Source organism: Nerophis lumbriciformis, linkage group LG03 (genome assembly GCF_033978685.3).
Source record: "Nerophis lumbriciformis linkage group LG03, RoL_Nlum_v2.1, whole genome shotgun sequence".
Taxonomy (NCBI): Eukaryota; Metazoa; Chordata; class Actinopteri; order Syngnathiformes; family Syngnathidae; genus Nerophis; species Nerophis lumbriciformis.
The window spans coordinates 6,006,442-6,022,981 of record NC_084550.2 but is presented as its reverse complement, the minus strand read 5'-3'; the positions used below and the strand labels follow the sequence as shown (position 1 = coordinate 6,022,981).

The 16,540-nt window shown below is 44.8% G+C and overlaps 1 long non-coding RNA gene across 2 annotated transcripts in view; it reads left to right on the top strand.

Annotated features, from left to right (window-relative positions):
- Positions 1–16,540, top strand: part of LOC133575342 (uncharacterized) — a 41,360-nt gene that overhangs the window by 13,077 nt on the left and 11,743 nt on the right. The window contains exon 3 of one of the 2 annotated variants that reach the window (XR_009811486.1): positions 2,168–2,292. This is a non-coding gene — a long non-coding RNA (uncharacterized lncRNA). Of the gene's footprint in view, positions 1–2,167; positions 2,312–16,540 lie in introns of those variants that run through there. The other variant, XR_009811487.1, reaches the window with a different exon arrangement.

Here is a 16,540-nt window from a genome sequence, read left to right as displayed (position 1 = left end):
CACAGTTTCCAAAAACAATTTGAAATGTGGACTCGTCAGACCACAGAACACTTTTCCACTTTGTATCAGTCCATCTTAGATGAGCTCAGGCCCAGCGAAGCAGACGGCGTTTCTGGGTGTTGTTGATAAACGGTTTTCGCCTCGCATAGGAGAGTTTTAACTTGCACTTACAGATGTAGCGACCAACTGTAGTTACTGACAGTGGGTTTCTGAAGTGTTCCTGAGCCCATGTGGTGATATCCTTTACACACTGATGTCGCTTGTTGATGCAGTACAGCCTGAGGGATGGAAGGTCACGGGCTTAGCTGCTTACGTGCAGTGATTTCTCCAGATTCTCTGAACCCTTTGATGATAATACGGATCGTAGATGGTGAAATCCCAAAATTCCTTGCAATAGCTGGTTGAGAAAGGTTTTTCTTAAACTGTTCAACAATTTGCTCACACGTTTGTTGACAAAGTGGTGACCCTCGCCCCATCCTTGTTTGTGAATGACTGAGCATTTCATGGAATCTACTTTTATACCCAATCATGGCACCCACCTGTTCCCAATTAGCCTGTTCACCTGTGGGATGTTCCAAATAAGTGTTTGATGAGCATTCCTCAACTTTATCAATATTTATTGCCACCTTTCCCAACTTCTTTGTCACGTGTTGCTGGCATCAAATTCTAAAGTTAATGATTATTTGAAAAAAAAAAAAAAAAAAAGTTTATCAGTTTGAACATCAAATATGTTGTCTTTGTAGCATATTTAACTGAATATGGGTTGAAAAGGATTTGCAAATTATTGTATTCCGTTTATATTTACATCTAACACAATTTCCCAACTCATATAGAAACGGGGTTTGTAGATGGCCAATCACCGGTGTCCATATTCCATACTAAACAATGGCAGGGATAAATATCGAGTCAGCTTGAGGGGGCGTGGTAAAGAGGCTTTCATTTGCATCTAACAACTCCGTCTCTCAGAACAAGAAGCAGCCAAAAGTGTCTTGAAGATCTTAGCAAAATCTGTCATGGCTCGGGCGCATTCCAGTGCGCATTCATCTGTGCGCTGCGCTGAGCGCACCACTCCTGCTGCAGCCTGCAGTCAATCAGTAATCTGCACACCTGTCGCTGATGAGCTCCCTGGGCTTTTTAAGCCCGTGCAAACCTGCGTTCCGGGCCAGAACGTAGCGACCTGTTCTAGTACATTAAGCCGACTTATCTAGCTCCATGTGCATTCTCTCTCTCTGTGTTTCTCCCCCTCCGCGTTCATTTGTCTTGTGTCCCTTGTCGTCATACTTGCCAACCTTGAGACCTCCAATTTCGGGAGGTGGGGGGTGGGTGCGGGGGGCGTGGTTGGGGCGGGGGCGTGGTTGGGGGCGTGGTTAAGAGGGGAGGAGTATATTTACACTTAGAATTCACCAAGTCAAGTATTTCATATATATATATATATATATATATATATATATATATATATATATCCCCGTGACCCGAAGGGAATAAGCGGTAGAAAATGGATGGATGGATATATATATATATATATATATATATATATATATATATATATAAAGAAATAATTGACTTTCAGTGAATTCTAGCTATATATATATATATATATATATATATATATATATATATATATATATATATATATATAAATAAAAGAAATACTTGAATTTCAGTGTTCATTTATTTACACATATACACACACATAACACTCATCTACTCATTGTTGAGTTAAGGGTTGAATTGTCCATCCTTTTTCTATTCTCTGTCACTATCTTTCTAACCATGCTGAACACCCTCTCTGATGATGCATTGCTGTGTGGCACGCACAAAGGTGCTTTCATCAAATGCACTAGATGGCAGTATTGTCCTGTTTAAGAGTGTCACAACATTGCTGTTTACGGCAGACGGACTGCTTTACTGTAGACGTTCTTTATATTGTGGGAAGGCGGACTCAGGTCCGCATGGAGCTGGAGGGGGCGTGGCCTCCAGCTCCGCCTGAATTTCGGGAGATTTTCGGGAGAAAATTTGTCCCGGGAGGTTTTCGGGAGAGGCGCTGAATTTCGTGAGTCTCCCGGAAAATCCGGGAGGGTTGGCAAGTATGCTTGTCGTCATCCAGCAGCATTCCTCCGTTCCTGCGTCACGAGCTGTGTGTCTCGTCTCCCCGTATTCCCTCTAGTTCCCTGGCTGCCTCTTGGATCTCGACTTCCCGCCTGGACACGGACTTTGACGCCTCGCTCCTGCCCTTGACCTCACGCCCGTCCACAGATCTCCGAGCCTGCCTTGCCCCTCTTGGACTTCCCGGTAACACTCAACATTTAATCCCTACACATAGTCGCACGCACACACATTTTGGATTAGTTTTCACGCTCCTTACTATTATATATATTAATAAATAGAGCTAACTACGTCCCTGCATTCTGTACCGTAACAAAATCTATGCAACATGTTTATAAAAGAACGTCATGTTATGGTGAATAAAATTAAGTGTTTTAAAAATAGAAAAATATCATCATATGACCCCTTTAAATAAGTACTAGCAGGTAGCTTTTGTTTATATTTAATTATTTTGTACTGTTGACTTTTTTGTGTTCAAACATTAAAGGTAATAAGCAACTAGTTTAAATATTGTGTAGACATTGTTAAACTTTCAATAGCACCCACCATATTTACAGTTAATACATTTAGTCTGTATCGGCCAATCTCACTTGTTGATGAAGGCAGCAATAATCTCTCATACCTGCCAACTACTCCGGTTTTCCCCTAATTAGTACGGTTTTCATCAACCTATTCCGGGTTACGGTTGCAGTGATAAAAAATACGGTTTTTCATTAATTTAAAAAAAAAAAAAGGGTGAAAATTACGCGAATTGCACCTTGTGCAGACAAGATTTTTCGATCGGACACGGAGGAATTAGCGATGTAAAAGACCACGTTGGGACAAAAAAACACAAGTCTAATGCCGTTGCTAGCGATACAAGTGGAAAACTTTCAACGTTTTTCGTCGCCCAAACAGATTCTTTGGATGTGATAAATGCCGAAGTTTTATTTACGGAGGCAATAATTGAGCATGGACTTCCAATCGCACTGGCTGATCACATGGGACAGTTAAATGTTTGTAATGCAACCTTTAAAAATCATTACGCGGTGATCGCGGTCCCAAAAATAAACTTTTCTTGCATGATAATGTCCAGAAAAACTCACTTTATATTACTATAGAGTCCTTTTAACGAATGAGTTTGATGGTTTATCACAAACCTTAAATGAAAGAAGTCCTTTGTTCTCCTGCACCATGCATGCGCAATCCTGTCGGCTGTATTTCACAGCACGTCTTTGACAACTTGAAGTGGCATAAAACATTTAAAACAAAGGGGTTATAGGAACAATCACTTTCAGTGTTTTATGCCACTTCAAGTTGTCAAAGACGGTATGCTGGTGCCCGACTGCCACAAGTGGAACAAACATTTGAAACAAAGGGGTTATAGGAACAATCACTTTCAGTGTTTTATGCCACTTCAAGTAAACTTATCATAAAGTTACCATATCATTTTTGCAGTATGATCAATCTGATAGAATAAATTTGGATTTTAGCCACAAAAAGGTAATGACACCAATGTTATCTATTGGAATTGTTTAGTACTGTTATACTGTTAAAAGTGTTTATACTATTTATGCTTTCAAGTCCAAGTTGAAGAAATCTTGTTAAATGTTGACAGCATAACTACCAAAATACAGAAGTATGTCCTTAATATTTTTGCAGTGCTATTTCTGTTGAAAAGTTCAAATGATTACATTAGAGATGTGATGTGCCACTTTTCAAGTGTCTGATGGCTTAAATTAATTTTCATTAATTTTTCATATTTTGAATTCTTTTGAAAGGCTTACAAAAAAACCAAATTTGAATTGTAATTCCATGCTATTGACAGGACTATTAATTTTAATGAAGTTAGCTTACCATGTTTACAGTATGATAATTGTGATAGAAATGTGAATTTTAGGCACAGAATATTTTTTACAATTGAACAAGGCAGTAGATTATACAAGCTTGGACAGAAAGTTAATAATGACACCAATTTTTTTTTTAATGGAATTGTTTAGTACTGTTTTACCATTTGTTTACTGTAAAAAGTGTTTATACTGTTTATACTTTCAATTAACAAATTGAAGTCTTGTGAAAGGTTGACAGGATAACTGGCATTAACTGTCAAAATAATTTCAAACTATTGAAGTTAGCTTACAGAATAAACATGTCAATCAACCCATATGATTTTTGCTGTAATATTTTTGTTTTGGAAAGTCACTGTGACTGATAGAAAAGTGATGGTTTTAGCAACATTTTAACCTGTCTGAATGCTAATAATCATTTTGCGTCGGGGGACGAAGGAACCCCCCACCAGGACTTTGTCCTGGACCTACCGGGGCCTGCGGCCCCTGGACCCTGGCTACTAGGTTTTTCTGATTTCAAAAGTTGGCAGGTATGACATTAGGCTATTGTTAAAATAATGAAAAAAACATAATTAAATATATTTGTTTTATTGTATTGTTACATTAATAGCTGTTGTATTATTATAGGATGGCTTGTTAAACATTTCATAGGATTTTCAGAGGGAGGAAAAACCAAGACATTTAATATAAAATGTAAAATTAATAAATACATAAAAAGAAAGAAAATGGTTAAAAGCCATCGTCCCGGGGAGCATTTAATTTCGTCGTGTGCATTTTTAAAAAATAATAATAATAACAATGAATCATTTCTAAGTCTTTTTTAGCCGTTTGTGAAGTTTTGTGCTCGTGCGCTACGTTCGCTCGCACCCTGTGCATCTCCTGGGGGCTAAGCCCCCCCTGTCCTTAAAAGCTAGTGACGCCCCTGGTCTGTAACCTAAGTACTCACCCTGAGGGTACACACTCCAGTACACTACACTGCAAAAAGTCAGTGTCCAAAAACAATAAAAAAAAAATAAAAAAAATGTGGGGTGTTTTATTTGAACTAAGCAAAATTATCTGCCAAAAGAACAAGAAAATTTGGCTTGTCAAGACTTTCCAAAACAAGTAAAATTAGCTAACTTCAATGAACCCCAAAATACCTTAAAATAAGTATATTTTCACTAATAACAAGTGCACTTTTCTTGGTAGAAAAAAAAAAAAGAGACCTTTTTGCTCAATATGTTGAAAAATATGCTAGTGCCATTATCTTGACTTAATGATATGCGCTCTGCATTACATTTCTTGAAACCAGCAAACTTATTCTAAAAACTAATTTATTGTTCTTAATGGAAAGGCAACAAGGCAACCGCTTGTTACTCTCGGGGTCTCCTAGCCGCTCAGGCAAATCATATTGTCTAAAAATGCATTTTTCCATGGATAACATGACATCATCGCGCCAAGTGCGTGCTCTTTCAGTCAATTCGTGTGCATATATACAGCCCGGCTCCCGGCCAAATTTTTTGACTGATAGAAAAGTGATGGATTTAGCAACATTATTTAACCTGTCTGAATGCTAATAATCATTTTGCGTCGGGGGGCGAAGCCCTGAACCCCCCACCAGGACTTTGTCCTGGACCTACCGGGGCCTGCTGCGGCCCTTGGACCCTGGCTGCTAGGTTTTTCTGATTTCAAAAGTTGGCAGGTATGATCTCTGATTTGAATACCAAGTGCTGTCTCTGTTATCGCCCTCTGTGTGTGCATTAACGATACCATTTTAGAAGCCGTTGGTTAAATCTTAGCTGGTAAAAAAAAAAAAAGCTGAATTGAACAGAAAACCTCATCTTCAACCCAGCAGACAGCAATTTGTTTTGGAAGAGAGCTGCCCGATCAAGTCTGTGTTTACTTTATGCCAAAATACCACAACAACCAATTAATTAGCGCCAAAACAAACCTTCGAGTAAAGCCTTAGAATTGCGGAGCCCTACCTGTCGTCTGTAATGATTCACCTTTTTGCAAAACTTTCACACGAATACGTCTCGGCGTTTAGTCAATGTTCATAAAATAACTCTGCATGATTTCATGGCTAAATAACAAGTATTGATTCCCTTACTGAAGGAATGACGCATTTTTTCCCTCAGTGTGTCGGCATTAACACATTTATTCACTTCTGAAGTCCGGGTAGGCACATAATTAAAACGTTGCCATGGAGACACTTTGCTTGGAATGAATGCGAAGCGTGCTTAATGAATGAATAAATGGTGACAAGGAGAGGCGCACCTGTTTGCGACACACACGTATAATTGTTTCTGCATAGGAGAGTGCATCTTCTGTCGCCTTGCTGTTCTACTTTATTCATTACACTCTTAGAAATAAAAGTGCTAAGTAGAACCATATAAGGTTCTTCGGCTCGTCCTCATAGGAGAACCCTTTTTGGCTCCAGGTAGAACCTTTTTATAAAGGTTCCACCTGGAACCCTTTTGGAGGGTTCTACCTAGAACTGTGTGTGTAAGGTTCCACCCAGAACCCCCCATGAGAGGTTCTACAAAGAACCCACGCAGGGAGTTCCACTAAGAACCCTTTCGTATTTCAAGGGTTTCATCTAGAACCCACACAGGGAGTTCCACTAAGAACCCTTTTGTATTTCAAGACTTTCATATAGAACCCACGCAGGGAGTTCCACTAAGAACCCTTTCGTATTTCAAGGGTTTCATCTAGAACCCACACAGGGAGTTCCACTAAGAACCCTTTCGTTTGTCAAGGGTTTCATCTAGAACCCACGCAGGGAGTTCCACTAAGAACTAAGGCTGAAACGACGCGTCGACGTAGTCGACGTCATCGGTTACGTAAATACGTCGACGCCTTTTTATGTGCGTCGGCGCGTCGCATATTTACGTCACACTACTGTCATGGCGGAGCGCAAAGCAGACGATGCGAGCGAGGGGAAAAAAGCACGCCAAAAGTCGTCAAAAGTGTGGGAGTATTTCAATAAACGGCCTAATAATGTTGTATGTACACTGTGTCGAGCGGAAATGGCCTATCATAGCAGCACAACGGCTATGAACGAATATTTGAAAAGAAAACCCCCGACAGCGTTCTTGCCATCACCATCAACAAGTCAATCGTCCGCGTGCGTATACGTTGTCATTATTACACAAAAACATGAATGTGTCATTTGTATCTGCGTTGTAAATTCATAAACTAAAGCACCGTTTGCTCTGAGAGGCGCGTTTGGCGTGCCTGTTCAGTGTTTACAAAGACGCGCTCCTCTTTAACGCTGTGGAGAGGCGGCGGCGGCGGCGAGCGAGCGGCGAGGCGGGGCGCGCCGGGAGCGACGCCGCAAGAGACAGGGGACGACGAGCGAGCGAGGAAGAGGAGCTGAAAAGCGAGGAAAGAAAGAGAAAAGAGTTGGAAGAGAAAAGACTTTGTGTAAAATTAAAAGATTGTAAACCTGGCAAAGCCGTCTGGCGTTCAGTCTGTCGGTCCTGAAAGAACCCCACGGCACAAGACGTGTCACAAACGCTAACGTTAATTAGTTGTGCAAATACCTTTTACAACATTAACAGTTACATATACTATGTACAAACCAACAATTAACTTTCACTTTAATCATACTATCATTGTTGTGTTATTAAGCAAAATAAGCAATACTTTTACTTTTGTTGAAATGTTTACACTGTACATTTTTTTGTATTGGATGTTTAGCTTTATTTTTTGCACATTTTAGCAAATAAGCAATACTTTTACTTTTGTTGAAATGTTTACACTTGTTACAGAATATTTCCGTTTTGCACTTTTTTGTATTGGATGTTTATCTTTATTTTTGCACATTTTAAAGCAAAATAAGCAATACTTTTACTTTTTAAATGCGTATACTATTCCAGAATATTAAGATTTGCACTGGATGTTTACTTTTATATTTGCACATTAAAAAGCAAATAAGCTACTTTTAATTTTGTTAAATGTTAAAAGTTTTAAATGTTTACATTGTTACAGAATATTTTGTCATGTTGTTGTCAATGTTGACTGAGTGGCCATACTTTTTTTTTTGTAAATAAAAGCCATGCCTTTTGAAAAAACTGGCCTACATTTATTTTTTCCTCTTCATTTTAAATAAAAAAAATAATCGGTAAAAGGAAAAATAATCTATAGATTAATCGAAAAAATAATCTATAGATTAACCGATTAATCGGAAAAATAATCTATAGATTAATCGATAGAAAAATAATCGTTAGCTGCAGCCCTACTAAGAACCCTTTCATGTTTCAAGGGTTTCATCTAGAACCCACACAGGGAGTTCCACAAAGAACTCTTTCATGTTTCAAGGGTTTCATCTAGACCTGACACAGGGGGTTCTAAAAACATCCCTTTTCAAAGGTTTTCACCGATAACCGTCTTGTCTTCTGAGGGTTCTATAAAGAACCATATTGTATTCTACAGATCAGTTTAGTTCATATTATATTGTGGTCATTTATCATGTTGACATTGAACAAACATTCAAAACATTTTAATGAGAAAAACATTTATTTAAAGATAGGCACCATTATTGGCAAATGTTATCAGGAAGTATGTCCCTGGTGACACAGGATCTTACCCATGCTTTCAACAATCCCTGAAGAACTCTTTCTTCCAAAAACGGTTCTCTGGATCAAAATAGTTCTTACTGGAACCCTTAGTGTTAGTGAGAACCCTTTTAAAACCAATTATTCAGAAAAGGGGTTTTAAAGGGTTCTCTGGATCAAAATGGTTCTTACTGGAACCATTAGCGTTACCAAGAACCCTTGAAAAACCCTTTCTTCGGGAAAGGGTTTTTCAGAAGCAAATGGTTCCAGTTAGAACCTCAGCCCTTGTTGAAGAACCCTTTTAGAACCCTTATTTCTAAGAGTGTATGTTACCCCCGTGCAAAGACGGCAGCAAAGTTATATTTCATTTTTTTCTTGAGTACTGCTAAATATCTTCCGACGAGAAACGTACTTTCGGCCTACGTGCACGCACACGCCAGGCCGTGCGCGCCATAGAAAGCCGTGAAAGTGTTGCAAGTCTCAAAGCTGAGCGCAGCAACGGTGATCCGCTTTGCAACAGTGATCCCGCACGTGGTTGTGTGGCTTTATGAGGGCAGATGGCACCACTCAGGCAGGAAGTGATTGACATAATGACATGGCCGACCACGAAATACATGTGTGTGTGAGCGCACTCAATCAGTACGTGTGTGCCTGCACATAATCACACGGCCTTGTTAAGATTTACGTGTCGGATTTACTTAAAATTTTCTTGATTGACAATAGGGTAAATCAATTGATTAATCGCTGCTTTTAATGGGATCACAGAGTCTCGATTTGAATGTTCTGGACTCCTCATTTTATGCTGTTTGGTAGACCTGCAGACAATCAAACTAGGTTGGTATTAGCCAGTGTTGCTACACTATGCAACACTAGACATTCCACAACAAATTTCTGAATTAGGTTGTTAAATAAATAAGAACAACTGAAAGACATTAGAACAGGGGTCTCAAACTCAATTTACCTGGGGGCGACTGGATGCAGAAACTGGGTGAGGCCGAGCCGCAAGAAGATTTCTTTAAAAAATCTAACATGCATTTTTTAATGAATTCACCTTCTTTTATTGGCTATCCCGCCCTAGCAACATACTTGCCAACCCTCCCGATTTTTCCGGGAGAGTTAGGGCTCCATGGGATTCTGGGTATTTGTTCTGTTGTGTTTATGTTGGAAGAGAGTCCAGCCCCTCTCGAGAGAACTGGTTCCATGATGAGAATCAGCACCTCCAAGTCCGAGTCCATGGTTCTCGCCCGGAAAAGGGTGGAGTGCCATCTCCGGGTTGGGGAGGAGATCTTGCCCCAAGTGGAGGAGTTCAAGTACCTCGGAGTCTTGTTCACGTGTGGGGGAAGAGTGGATCGTGAGATCGACAGGCGGATCGGTGCGGCGTCTTCAGTAATGCGGACGCTGTATCGATCCGTTGTGGTGAAGAAGGAGCTGAGCCGGAAGGCAAAGCTCTAAATTTACCGGTCGATCTACGTTCCCATCCTCACCTATGGTCATGAGCTTTGGGTTATGACCGAAAGGACAAGATCACGGGTACAAGCGGCAGAAATGAGTTTCCTCCGGCGGGTGGCGGGGCTCTCCCTTAGAGATAGGGTGAGAAGCTCTGCCATCCGGGAGGAGCTCAAAGTAAAGCCGCTGCTCTTCCACATGGAGAGGAGCCAGATGAGGTGGTTCGGGCATCTGGTCAGGATGCCACCCGAACGCCTCCCTAGGGAGGTGTTTAGGGCACGTCCGACCGGTAGGAGGCCGCGAGGAAGACCCAGGACACGTTGGGAAGACTATGTCTCCCGGCTGGCCTGGGAACGCCTCGGGGTCCCACAGGAAGAGCTGGACGAAGTGGCTGGGGAGAGGGAAGTCTGGGCTTCCCTGCTTAGGCTGCTGCCCCCGCGACCCGACCTCGGATAAGCGGAAGAAGATGGATGGATGGATGGATGGATAAATAAGAACAACTGAAAGACATTAGAACAGGGGTCTCAAACTCAATTTACCTGGGGGCCACTGGATGCAGAAACTGGGTGAGGCTGGGCCGCAAGAAGATTTCTTTAAAAAAATCTAACATGCAATTTTTAATGAATTCACCTTCTTTGAATGGCTATCCCGCCCTAGCAACATACTTGCCAACCCTCCCGATTTTTCCGGGAGACTCCCGAATTTCAGTGCCCCTCCCGACAATCTCCCGGGGTTGGGGGGGGTTTATGTATGGGGGGCAGGGTTGGGGGGGGGCGGGGTTTGGTGGTAGCGGGGGTGTATATTGTAGCCCGGAAGAGTTAGGACTCCATGGGATTCTAGGTATTTGTTCTGTTGTGTTTATGTTGGAAGAGAGTCCAGCCCCTCTCGAGAGAACTGGTTCCATGATGAGAATCAGCACCTCCAAGTCCCGAGTCCATGGTTCTCGCCCGGAAAAGGGTGGAGTGCCATCTCCGGGTTGGGGAGGAGATCTTGCCCCAAGTGGAGGAGTTCAAGTACCTCGGAGTCTTGTTCACGTGTGGGGGAAGAGTGGATCGTGAGATCGACAGGCGGATCGGTGCGGCGTCTTCAGTAATGCGGACGCTGTATCGATCCGTTGTGGTGAAGAAGGAGCTGAGCCGGAAGGCAAAGCTCTCAATTTACCGGTCGATCTACGTTCCCATCCTCACCTATGGTCATGAGCTTTGGGTTATGACCGAAAGGACAAGATCACGGGTACAAGCGGCAGAAATGAGTTTCCTCCGGCGGGTGGCGGGGCTCTCCCTTAGAGATAGGGTGAGAAGCTCTGCCATCCGGGAGGAGCTCAAAGTAAAGCCGCTGCTCCTCCACATGGAGAGGAGCCAGATGAGGTGGTTCGGGCATCTGGTCAGGATGCCACCCGAACGCCTCCCTAGGGAGGTGTTTAGGGCACGTCCGACCGGTAGGAGGCCGCGAGGAAGACCCAGGACACGTTGGGAAGACTATGTCTCCCGGCTGGCCTGGGAACGCCTCGGGGTCCCACAGGAAGAGCTGGACGAAGTGGCTGGGGAGAGGGAAGTCTGGGCTTCCCTGCTTAGGCTGCTGCCCCCGCGACCCGACCTCGGATAAGCGGAGGAAGATGGATGGATGGATGGATGGATAAATAAGAACAACTGAAAGACATTAGAACAGGGGTCTCAAACTCAATTTACCTGGGGGCCACTGGATGCAGAAACTGGGTGAGGCTGGGCCGCAAGAAGATTTCTTTAAAAAAATCTAACATGCAATTTTTAATGAATTCACCTTCTTTGAATGGCTATCCCGCCCTAGCAACATACTTGCCAACCCTCCCGATTTTTCCGGGAGACTCCCGAATTTCAGTGCCCCTCCCGACAATCTCCCGGGGTTGGGGGGATTTATGTATGGGGGGCAGGGTTGGGGGGGCGGGGGTTTGGTGGTAGCGGGGATGTATATTGTAGCCCGGAAGAGTTAGGTCTCCATGGGATTCTGGGTATTTGTTCTGTTGTGTTTATGTTGGAAGAGGGGTTAGTGCATCTGCCTCACAATACGAAGGTCCTGAGTAGTCTTGGGTTCAATCCCGGGCTCGGGATCTTTCTGTGTGGAGTTTGCATGTCCTCCCCGTGACTGCGTGGGTTCCCTCCGGGTACTCCGGCTTCCTCCCACTTCCAAAGACATGCACCTGGGGATAAGTTGATTGGCAACACTAAATTGGCCCTAGTGTGTGAATGTGAGTGTGAATGTTGTCTGTCTATCTGTGTTGGCCCTGCGATGAGGTGGCTACTTGTCCAGGGTGTACCCCGCCTCCCGCCCGATTGTAGCTGAGATAGGCTCCAGCGCCCCCCGCGACCCCAAAAGGGAATAAGCGGTAGAAAATGGATGGATGGATGGATGAATGGCTTTCCCGCCCTAGCAACATACTTGCCAACCCTCAAGATTTTTCCGGGAGACTCCCGAATTTCAGTGCCCCTCCCGACAATCTCCCGGGATTGGGGGGATTTATGTATGGGGGGCAGGGTTGGGGGGGCAGGGTTTGGTGGTAGCGGGGATGTGTATATTGTAGCCCGGAAGAGTTAGGGCTCCATGGGATTCTAGGTATTTGTTCTGTTGTGTTTATGTTGGAAGAGAGTCCAGCCCCTCTCAAGAGAACTGGTTCCATGATGAGAATCAGCACCTCCAAGTCCGAGTCCATGGTTCTCGCCCGGAAAAGGGTGGAGTGCCATCTCCGGGTTGTGGAGGAGATCTTGCCCCAAGTGGAGGAGTTCAAGTACCTCGGAGTCTTGTACACGTGTGGGGGAAGAGTGGATCGTGAGATCGACAGGCGGATCGGTGCGGCGTCTTCAGTAATGCGGACGCTGTATCGATCCGTTGTGGTGAAGAAGGAGCTGAGCCGGAAGGCAAAGCTCTCAATTTACCGGTCGATCTACGTTCCCATCCTCACCTATGGTCATGAGCTTTGGGTTATGACCGAAAGGACAAGATCACGGGTACAAGCGGCCGAAATGAGTTTCCTCCGCCGGGTGGCGGGGCTCTCCCTTAGAGATAGAGTGAGAAGCTCTGCCATCCGGGAGGAGCTCAAAGTAAAGCCGCTGCTCCTCCACATCGAGAGGAGCCAGATGAGGTGGTTCGGGCATCTGGTCAGGATGCCACCCGAACGCCTCCCTAGGGAGGTGTTTAGGGCACGTCCGACCGGTAGGAGGCCGCGGGGAAGACCCAGGACACGTTGGGAAGACTATGTCTCCCGGCTGGCCTGGGAACGCCTCGGGGTCCCACAGGAAGAGCTGGACGAAGTGGCTGGGGAGAGGGAAGTCTGGGCTTCCCTGCTTAGGCTGCTGCCCCCGCGACCCGACCTCGGATAAGCGGAAGAAGATGGCCGGGGGCTCGTAACAGGGGTCACTCCGCGCGCTCCGCCCGCGCAGCTTACCTGCCCGCCACCCCCGTTGCCGGGGGCGCGTAACAGGGGTCACTCCGCGCGCAGTGCGCTCACGAAAGGGGTGGGGCTCACCCTGGTGAGCCGAGTGGGCCACTTTTGGTAAGCAGAACTGGCGCTGCGGGATGAGCCGAACGCCGGGTTAAGGCGCCCGATGCCGACGCTCATCAGACCCCAGAAAAGGTGTTGGTTGATATAGACAGCAGGACGGTGGCCATGGAAGTCGGAACCCGCTAAGGAGTGTGTAACAACCCACCTGCCGAATCAACTAGCCCTGAAAATGGATGGCGCTGGAGCGTCGGGCCCATACCCGGCCGTCGCCGGCAGCGAGAGCCGCGAGGGCTAGGCCGCGACGAGTAGGATGGCCGCCGCGGTGCGCGCTGAAGCCTCGGGCGCGAGCCCGGGTGGAGCCGCCTTGGGTGCGAGGGACATCGCACCTCCACGCGCTTGGAGGTGCGCTCAGCGCGGCTCCCAGATGATTGCGCACTGGTGTGCGTCTGGGCCGTGACAGCGTGGCACGCATTGATCATGTCTCTGCTGCATTGGATCAGTCTCCTTTCTTTAACAGGCAAAAGCTTTATAACCTCACTAATGCCTTGCATCGTCTATATTAGATATATAACAACGGGCGGGTGCGGGTTTGATTAAATGTTAGTTCGGGTGGATGCGGATGGTTGACGACTTTTGTGATGCGGTTGCGGATGAAATAATTGCCTATCCGCGCATCTCTAATATGTATGAATGTATATGTGTGGGCCATACTACAGAAGGTGGCTGAGAACAACAGGGCCAAGGTTCTGTGGGACTTCAGCTTCCAGACTGACAAACAGCTTCTGGCTAACCAACCAGACATAGTGGTAGTGGACAAAGAGCATAAAAAGGGTGGTGGTGATAGATGTGGCAATCGCAGCTGACGCCAACATCAGGAAGTAGGAACACGAGAAACTTAGTACCAAGGGTTGAAAGAGCAGCTGGAATCGATGTGGAAGGTCAAGGCTAGCGTGGTCCCCGTGGTAGTGGGGGCGCCCGGAGCAGTAACCCCCAAACTGGGAGAGTGGCTCCAACAGATCCCAGGAACAACATCTGAAGACAAGATACTGCGCAGAACCCTCAAACTACCAGGCCTCTGGTAGAGGATCCGAGCTTGAGGATGACACAGATACCACCCCACCGGTTTCTTACAAGTATCCTCCCTGCAGGACGAGGAACAGCTAAACATGTTTCACTACACACCGTAGAAGTAGGGATGGGAATCAACAAAACGGTTTTGAACAAATAGGCAGAAGTGCCACATACTGCTCCTCCAACACTTTCTTGTCTCCTTCTTCGCTCCCACTGAGACAAGGCCGAGTACTGCAGTCATGCCTGCCACTGCCCTCTGCAGCTCACATTGGCTAGTTACAGTTCATTACACAATATTCCTATCGCTACAGTTTATTCTTTAATAACCTGTTCTGATTGGTAGTCCGCAATTACAAAATGCTCAATATTACATTTTATTAATGAATAGAGAAGTTTAAAGAACTGTCATGCAGAGATATGCTTACTATTAACTTGTACATGTAATGAACTGCAAAAAGTCAGTGTTCAAAAACGAGGGAAAATAATACAAAAATGAGGGGTGTTTTACTTGAACTAAGCAAAATTATCTGCCAAAAGAACAAGACAATTTGGTTTGTCAAGTTTTCAAAAACAAGTCAAATCAGCTAACCTCAATGAACCCAAAAATACCTTAGAATAAGTATATTCTCACTAATAACAAGTGCACTTTTATGGTAGAAAAAAACAAATATGAGACCTTTTTTCTCAATATGTTGAAACATATTCTTGAATGAAGTAAATGCTGGTGCCATTATCTTGACATAATCAATCAATCAATGTTTATTTATATAGCCCTAAATCACAAGTGTCTCAAAGGGCTGCACAAGCCACAACGACAACCTCGGTACAGAGCCCACATAAGGGCAAGGAAAAACTCACCCCAGTGGGACGTCGATGTGAATGACTATGAGAAACCTTGGAGAGGACCGCATATGTGGGTAACCCCCCACCCTCTAGGGGAGACCGAAAGCAATGGATGTCGAGTGGGTCTGACATAATATTGTGAGAGTCCAGTCCATAGTGGATCCAACATAATAGTAAGAGTCCAGTCCATAGTGGGGCCAGCAGGACACCATCCCGAGCGGAGACGGGTCAGCAGCGCAGAGATGTCCCCAACCGATGCACAGGCGAGCGGTCCACCCCGGGTCCCGACTCTGGACAGCCAGCACTTCATCCATGGCCACCGGACCTGTGTCTCCCCCCTCCACAAGGAATAGGGGAGCAGAGGAGAAAAGAAAAGAAACGGCAGATCAACTGGTCTAACAGGGGGGCTATTTAAAGGCTAGAGTATACAAATGAGTTTTAAGATGGGACTTAAATGCTTCTACTGAGGTAGCATCTCTAATTCTTACCGGGAGGGCATTCCATAGTACTGGAGCCCCAATAGAAAACGCTCTATAGCCCGCAGACTTTTTTTGGGCTCTGGGAATCACTAATAAGCCGGAGTTCTTTGAACGCAAATTTCTTGCCGGGACATATATATATATATATAAGATAGGACGGAGCTAGATAATGATATGAGCTCTGCATTACATTTCTTGAAACCAGCAAACTTACACTAAAAACTAGTTTATTTTTCTTAATGGAAAGGCAAAAAGGCAACGCTCAGGCAAATCATATTGTCTAAAAATGCATTTTCCCATCGATAACATGACCTCATCGCGCCAAGTGCGTGCTCTTTCAGTCAATTTGTGAGCAAGGAATATGTGTGTGTATGTATATATATATATATATATATATATATATATTAGAGATGCGCGGTTTGCGGGCACAACCGCGGAGTCCGCGGATTATCCGCGGATCGGGCGGATGAAATTTAAAAAAATTAGATTTTATCCGCGGGTCCGGTCGGGTCGGGCGGTTGAAATAAAAAAAAAAAGATTTTAAATAGATTCAGGCGGGTGGCAGTTAAACCAATTCGGAAATATATATACATAGTTAAATGTTGTTACCCACATACGAAAAACGAGCAGGCACCTGCTGCATATGCCACAACAGAAGAAAAAAAAAGAAAAGAGATGGACACTTTTACGGAGCGGAGAAGGGACGCCTCGCCGGGGTCCGGGACCGAGGCCCCTTCCCCCGAGAGGGCCCCACCG